Below are 8,375 nucleotides of genomic sequence, written 5' to 3'. Positions count from 1 at the left end.
ACCTAATCCGTGCTGAGTACTGGGGTACAATGACTTTCCTGTTCCTGCTGGCCACACTGTTTCTGATGCAGGCCAGGATGCCATTGGATTTCTTGGCCACCTGGGCACATTGCTGGCTTGTGTTCAGCCGGCTGTCAACCAGTACCCCCATGTCCCTTTCTGCCTGCCTGCTTTCCAGCCTCTCTGACCCCAGCCTGTAGCACTGCATGGGGTTTGGTTGGTTTGGTTTGGGTTTTGGTTTGGTTTTGTTTTGTTTTTCTATTCCAGCAAAGTGCTACATTGTCACATTGACAGGACCAACTCTCAAAAGATTTAGCAGGCGCAAAACACTTCTTCAGTTTTGCTTTCCCTGTAGAGCTGCTGCTACAAATAAGAAGGGAAAAAACGGTGGAGGGAGGAAGTATACTGAGGATGTGGTTCAGGCTGAAGAAGAGAGAGGGGGGAAAATTGCAGGACAGGAGTAATATGTGGAAACCAAATACGTGATCAAAATGACTTTGAGTAGAGAAACATTTGACCTCTGAACAATGTGATAATGTGTTACCAGCTCCTGAGAAACACACTACAGCAGGGAACTGTTCTAGGAACAAAATCAGATCAGTACACTTCAGGAACAGCACACCTGGCTGTTCACATAACAGCATTGTCTTTATATACTACAACCTAAAGCTATAATATTTCTTATGGTTACCCCCTCTGCGGTAGTAAATCCTAGAGGCTCTGTTAAACCTCTAAATGCTACATGAATATATGCCAAAACCCAGGTTTTGCCCCAAACATAGTCTAATATGTAAAGCTCTAGACACATTAAGTTGGAATGGCCTAACAAGTTGCAATGATGACTTGCTGCATGCATACTCTTGGCTATTGTAATGTAAACTTACGTTCTTAAACCCATTTCAGTGAGGTTTGAATTAGTGCATTTTAACTTGCATGTGCTGTGGGTTAAAACTATGCAAATTACTACTTTGGCTCAGCTAACACGTGGTACTCATTAATCTGTGGCAATTTGATTATGCATCTGAGCCCAAGACAAGAGACAACATATGGCTGCAGACATAACTGAGGGTACTTCAGGGAAACCAAGAGACAGTATAGGTCAGCATGTTAGATGGTGGTCTCAGTGCACTCTGAGTTTAACCACTGGAAAGTTTTTCCACTTTTCATGGATAAGGAATGTTTTAAGGGGAAGTTTGAAGAACAATACTGAAATAGTATTTCTTTATGACCACGAAAATGTTTTGGTTTGAAGACTGCGAGAATAACCTATGGGACAAACCATAAAAGCATTTGTTTGAAATTTTAATAGGCCAGACAGGAGTAAACAACTCATTAATGGAGAAAAGCTGATAGGAAGTGTGAGTGAGATCAGCTATGATGTTCCTTTAAAATAACAAGTGTTTTGTATTTGATGTAATACAGAAGGGATGCCAACAGAAGAAAATTAAAAGAGGGATTGAAATGGTTAAAAGAAACAGGCTAGAAAATAATTTTTGCCAGGCATATTCTTAATGGACATGAGGATGATTGCTTTTGTCAAGGCCAGAGAAAGGAATGTTGCAGTAATCAAGATATGCCATGATTAGTGGATGGGAAGAGCTATATATTAGAGCTGTTACACAGAAAGAATCTACTAGATGGAGACATGGCCTGAAGGGGTGCTTTGAGAGAGAGATTCAGCTTTAGGATGAAACAGACTAATAGAAGTTTAAGTTTATAGGTAAAGCACAGGTTTGCATTTGTGCTGGGTGTCCTAGCAATGCTAATAAATCTTATTTTAATACACAACAGATATTTCTTCCTGCTTAAACCTGAATTTTGCCCCTGGGGTTTACCAAAATTAGAGCATGTGAAAGTTTATTTATTTTTTCCTTGCTTCCTTTGTCCTTTCATAAACATCTGTTTCTTCTTCTATCATAAATTACAAGGAACTTTTCTTTGTTGGTACTATTTTAATTTGGTATCAGTCATGTTGTGTTAATCACTTTATATGCATAGCAATGCTAGCTGCCTTAAGTGTAACTACCACTCCTACATTGGTTAAACTCAGGATCACCCTTAGGTAGACAGAGCATCTCCTCCCATCAAGCTGCTGTTTTGTAGGTCTGACAGGATGCAGAGAGCACACTCTGCATGCCACATACCAGCTGCTATGTGATAAATCCAATCAGATCATGATAACCACCGGCATGGACAGCCTTTATTGCTCCCAACTTGTTATTGCCTGTATCAGCATTTAAAATAGTGGTGCACTTATTATTTCAGCTGAGAGTGTGGGACTAACTTAGGGACATTTTGTGAGGAAGAGGTGTTAGAGAGAAAGAAAAGTGGAGCTTCTGAAAGGAGCTGTGGCAGTGGCAGGAAGAGTGAGGAGGGATGGGGAGATATAATAAATTGAGTGAGGGGCCAGTTTGTACTGAGAGGGTAAGGGCTCTGGGTAGGGAAGGCCAGTTGAAAATGAGCCTTGTTTGGCTCCTAGATGAGTGAAAAAGAAAGAAAAGCATTTTTCAAAAGCTGATTTCTGCACTAAAACTAGCTTATGGCCATAATGGAAGCAATGAAGGAGGGGTGTACAGGCTGCACCAGGACTGGGGCAGCAGAGTGCTGTTGGGGTTTCACAGCTGTCAAGATCCACAGTCAAAAGTCAGCCCAGTGGAGATTATTGATACAGCTCTCATAACTTTTTGCTCTCAAGTTCTCCAGTGTAGATATGGTTTTGCAAATGTCTCTTGATTTAATTTATAGTTCTTTGATAGAAATCATGTGGGGAAGTTCAGACAGAATGCAGAGATTGAATGTCAGTCCCACTTCTCTTCCTGTGAAGCTCACCAATACTCACAAGGACAAGTTGTGTCTCTCAGTTTCTTGTGCTAGTCACATATAAGGAAGTTGTTATTAAACATTCAAGCTGTAACCTTCCCTGACACCAGGAGCCTGACACATGAAGAAATCATTCACAGCAGTCTGAGCAGGATCAGGGTTAGGTAGTGCTGCTGGCGAGATAGTCTTCCAAACTCGTCTTCCAAACTGATTTTCCAAGCTCATCTTCTAGAACTGGAATTAAAACACCAGTGTAGCCAGGGCAGGAAATCATTCCAGCACAAATATAAAAGTGCTGTGCAACATTCAACACTACTGAAATTCTATGGCAAATGTAAAGAGCATCCTGAAATGACACAATGAAGTGAAACAAGTATTTAGTTTTCTAGAAGTTAATCTCTAGTAACAGAGGCCTAGAACTGGTTATCATACTTGATATGGATTACTTTGCATGAGTCAGACAATCAGGATTTCAGCCCATGACAGTGAAAACCAAATTGTAATAACTATAAGAATGTGTAGGACTACTTATTTATTGACATGCATATTAGAAATGGAATAAACTGTTTGAGTACAAACTCAGTTGCAAACACCAAAAAAGGGCCAACTCTAAGTTGTTTCTGAATTATGGTGAGCCCCAAAGACATCCTAAAACCAATTAACTTTTTCTTTTGCCTACTCTTTTTATGTTTTAAAAATGACCAAAGAGATCTCTTTGAAAATATATTACCAAAAAAAAAGGCTCCTAGAATTAAACCTTTTGTGAGAAGCTTCAGCCTGGAGCAAAATTTAATGGCTGAGCTATAAAACACTGAAAACTTTCATAAAGGGGTTCATAAAGAAACACCAACTGACCCTGAACCCAAGGAGTTCTACCAAGCTCCACTGCAATAAACACAGAGCCTAGTTAATTTTCACTTAAGGGGTGTATGACATTTGAGTAAGATGTGGTTACTTTATGTTCACTTTCAGCACATATGTCCAATAGATATAAATGACAGAGGGGGATACTGCAGTCAAGAGGTCTACTGTAAGTCACAGTTAGTCCTGAATGAGGTTATAAACTCTGTTCACTGTGGACTTTGTCTTTCCGATGTGGTACATGGGATCAGAGAATGTTAGGGGTTGGAAGGAACCTCAAAAGATCATCCAGACCAACCACCCTGCCAGTGAAGGATCACCTAGAGTAGGTCACATAGGAATACACCCAGGCGGGTTTCAAAGAAGGAGACTCCACAACCTCTCTGAGCAGCCTGCTCCAGGGCTCTGTCACCCTCACAGTGAAAATTTTTTCCTTCTGGAAACCTCCTCTGCTCCAGCTTGCACCCATTGCCTTTTGTTCTACGTCACTGAGCAGAGCCTGGCTGCATCCAACATTGCCCTTCACATCTCTATAAACACAATTGAGGTCATCCCTCCAAGTGTCCTCTTCTCCAAGCTAAAGAGACTCAGCTCCCCCAGCCTTTCCTCGTTAGGGAAATCTTTCACTCCCCTCACCATCTTTGCAGCTATGCACTGGGCTCTCTCAAACATTTCCCTGAGGTCCTTCTTGAACTGAGTGGCCCAGAACTGGACACAATATTCTAGATGCAACCTGACCAGAGCAGAGTAGAGGGGGAAGACAATCTTCCCCCACCTACTAACCACACCCCTTCTAATCTACACCAGGATGCCATTAGCCTTCTTGGCCACAAGAGCTCATGGTCATCCTTCAGTCCATCAGTACTCCCAGTTCCCTTCTCCCTGTGCTGCTCTCCAACAATGAGTCCCCACCTTATACTGGGCCATGGGGTTGTTCTTTCCCAGGTGCAAGACTCTACACTTGTCCTTGCATTTCATTCAGTTTCTTCCTCCCTGACTCTCCACCCTATCCAGGTCTAGCTGAGTGGCAGCACAGCCTGAGGGGGTGTCAACCACTTCTCCCAGTTTGCCATCATCAGCAAACTTGCTGACAGTGCTCTCTGCCCTCATCCAGGTCGTTGATGAATGTATTGAACAGTATTGGTCCTAGTACTGACTTCTGAAGGACCTCACTAGATGGAGGCCTGCAGCTAGGCTATGTCCTATTGACTCATTGACACCCAGTTGTAAGGTGCCAAGCATGACTGGACAGTGAGGCCCTTTATATCTGTATTTCTTGCTTCTAATTTATCTCCATTTCCCTGTCTCCAGACTAGAAATAGAGAGTGTGGGATGTGTATACACCTTGTTTCCAGAGTACTTATATTACAACATAAGAATTGCCATTACAACTACTTTCAGTGCTTTAATGTTCCTCCCATAGGAACTGTCAAAATCTAGACCATTCTATATCATTACCAGATTATTTGATTTAGGTAAATGTAACATTTAAACATAAATGTACATAATTTGGTTGAAATAGAAGTGGCTGCACACTCACTCACTTTCTCTAGATATAAATGTGATGTCATCTGTAAGGAAATGCTCCATTCTTGTGTTTGCTGGTTTTGATACAGGCATAAACACATGTGAAGTGTGAGGCATGAATATAACACAGAGAAATTATTCACTGCCTGTAACCCCTCAGGCAATAGTCATGCTTTATTAATACATTGTTCTTACACCTCAAGATGTTTCTCCTTTAGGTGACTTCAGGACTAGTATTTCACCCAAAAGAGAGGCAAAACATTTTCTAGGTCATTGCCTCCTCTTGGCCAGTGAGGGATGCTCTTGTACTAACAAGATATCTATTCAGGTGCTTTAATATAATCTTTTCCCTTCATCACCATCTCTCTGTCCTTCACCTATCTCCTCTCCCCTTTCAACTGCAGCCATTGCTGGCCTTCAGGCTATATCACCCACTACAAGTAAGACTTGTAAGAGCTTCAAAAAAGATCCAATTTTTCAAGCATCCTACATTTAATTTTAAATTCCTCTTCTTACCATTGGTCAGAATTCTTTCCAAAACCAGACAGGAAAGTGAAAGAAAGGCAGATGTTTGTCAAGGCTATATTTAGGAAGCAGTTGCTTAAATGTGAAAATCAGTTATACTTTAACCATGAGTGAGAAGCACAAAAAGCATATTCTTTCCTCCACATGTGTTTGCAGAACACTTCTCTTTTCTTCACCTTCAATAAAGACATGTTCCTTTATGCTCTGCCTCTACTTGGTTATCGGTAATGTATTGTTGGTCTAACAATGGTGCCTGTTTTTGCAATCCTTTGTGGACTAATGCCATCCATCCCCATGGATTCCTTGGTTCATGAAGGTATTGGTGAAAGGTGGGATAGATTTACTCAACTTTTCAGCATAATATTGGTATTGTTCACTGTTAGGACATGCATAATGAATGGCCTTTAGTGTAAACAGCTCAGCCACTGAACTTAGTGATTATTATGAGGGGTCTGTTTGAGGTGGGTATTTCTAGTTCTTTGATATATGACTCATTAAACCCACTCTATGTAAGTATTATTTACAGTGCTTGCTGTGCTGGTGGAATGCATCTGAGTACTTTTATTTCAAAAGTATTTTTCCTACACTTAGAAGAAGTCTTTAAGTGCCTAAACCACTCTTACACTTTTCATTGTAAACCATTGCAGAGGAGTGGGAAGGACCTGGGAGTTTCTTGTAACAAAAGAAATGAACTTTTGTCTCTACAGACTTCCCTTTGAACTCACTAACCTCCTGTCAACAGAAAGCAAACAGTAGGATAATAGTCTCTTCTCAATTTCTCCAGCCTTTTATCTTCCCCAAGATGCAAGGGTTGGCCTTGCTCCCCAGTGCTTGCCTTGCTAATAGGAGGCAGATCCCAGAAAGATAACTACACAGGACTATCATCGCCTGAGTTTATTACATATCCTAAGTTAGCATTAACTTTTGTGCTTTGACATCTGCACTGAAATGATCTAAATTATAGATTGCCAATTTTTTTAACGGGTTGTGATTATGTGGGCTCATTACTCAGAACCAAAACTGCTCAGATCATCATGGGGCTATAACAACAGAAGAATCTATTTAATTATTGCCTTGTTGGAATATACTTCTCTGTCTGTGGTGTTATTGTTGTGGAGCAGAGCCCAAACCATTGATTTAATTCCCTCCAATCAATGGATAAATGGCACACCTAGTCAGTTTTAAGTGGCACACTTGTTGTCTATATTTTATTCACAGTGGTTAGCAACTATGAATCAATACCTGCTACAATAAACTCCCATTAGCTTGGCCTTTACTAGTTTCATGCTGCTACTTTATTCAACTGCACCCTTATACTTTGCCTTTGTGGTCACCATTTTGACAAGTTTAAAAGGTGGGTCAGAGCTCAGGATAGTGAGAAAAATAACAAATGAAAGGAAGGTGAGATGATTGAAGACAAAGACTAGAAATTATCTATAGGAGTTTTAGTTTGGTTTCTCTCTTTCGCTGTGACCATGCTACTAGAGGTAGATTTGATCTTGGTATACATACCCTGTGTAGTACATCCTCTGACACTGATTTTGACTTTGAGGCTAGTAGAGTGAAGTCCTGGAGGAGTCCTTCAGTCTCAGACATCTTTGTTGGAGACAAAATTTCTGCAGAAATTCCTTTGCTGTTCTGCAGGTCAAATTGTATATGCAACTACATGAGAGGTGAGACCATCTTTGCATCTTCTGAGACACAATTTCTTCTTCACTTACAGCAGAGAGATGATTTCTCTTGGATGTAGACCAGGTGTCTGTCCTCTCTTTTCTCCCCTAAACATGCTCCTACTGTTCACTTGCATGCAGGTCATGGAGTTGAAGATATTTTCAGAGTGTGAAGGAAAGGAAAATCTTATTTTGCACTTTGCATTGTTCTATCAGTCTTTAAAACAGGACAGATGCTTCTTACAAGTGTTGTAGAACATTTCTAATCACAGGATAGAAGAGGTGTCATGGGTTCAGAATATTGTTTAGTGTTTATGTTCCTCAGTACTGCATAGATTTTAGCAAGCTTGACTAGTCCTTGCCTGATATGCTCCTTTCTGAGACAGACCATTTATAAGTTGTTCTTTATGTTGTCCATATTAAATGAACATGTTCATAGATCTGTGATAATTTCTTCCCTCTCTCCAAATTTTATTTTCTCTCCTGAAACTTCTGAAGAACTTTAAAGGTTTCATATAAGACTTAGATAATATTAATGTTATTTTATAAATTCGGTGTGAGCACTTTTATTATTATGATATGTTGCTGCAACCATGCACAAAGGCCCTTGTTCAGGTAACTTCAGGAAACTTTGGCTGTAACTGCAATACATCTGACAAATTGGCAGCATGCATTATCATCAGTCAATCATTACCATCATCAGTAAATTTGCTGACGACACCAAGCTGGGGGCAGGAGTTGATCTGCTGGAGGGTTGAGAGGCTCTGCAGAGGGATCTCGACAGGCTGCACAGAGGGGCAGAATCCAACGGCATGAGATTTAACACATCCAAGTGCCGGGTTCTGCACATTGGCCACAACGACCCCATGCAGTGCTACAGGCTGGGGTCAGAGTGGCTGGAGAGCAGCCAGGCAGAGAGGGACCTGGGGGTACTGGTTGATGGTAGGCTGAACATGAGCCTGCAGTGGCATC

This window comes from Melanerpes formicivorus, unplaced genomic scaffold, assembly GCF_026170545.1.
Source record: "Melanerpes formicivorus ecotype bairdi unplaced genomic scaffold, bMelFor1.0.p_v2 SCAF_8, whole genome shotgun sequence".
Classification (NCBI taxonomy): domain Eukaryota; kingdom Metazoa; phylum Chordata; class Aves; order Piciformes; family Picidae; genus Melanerpes; species Melanerpes formicivorus.
Note: the sequence above shows the minus strand (reverse complement) of the source record.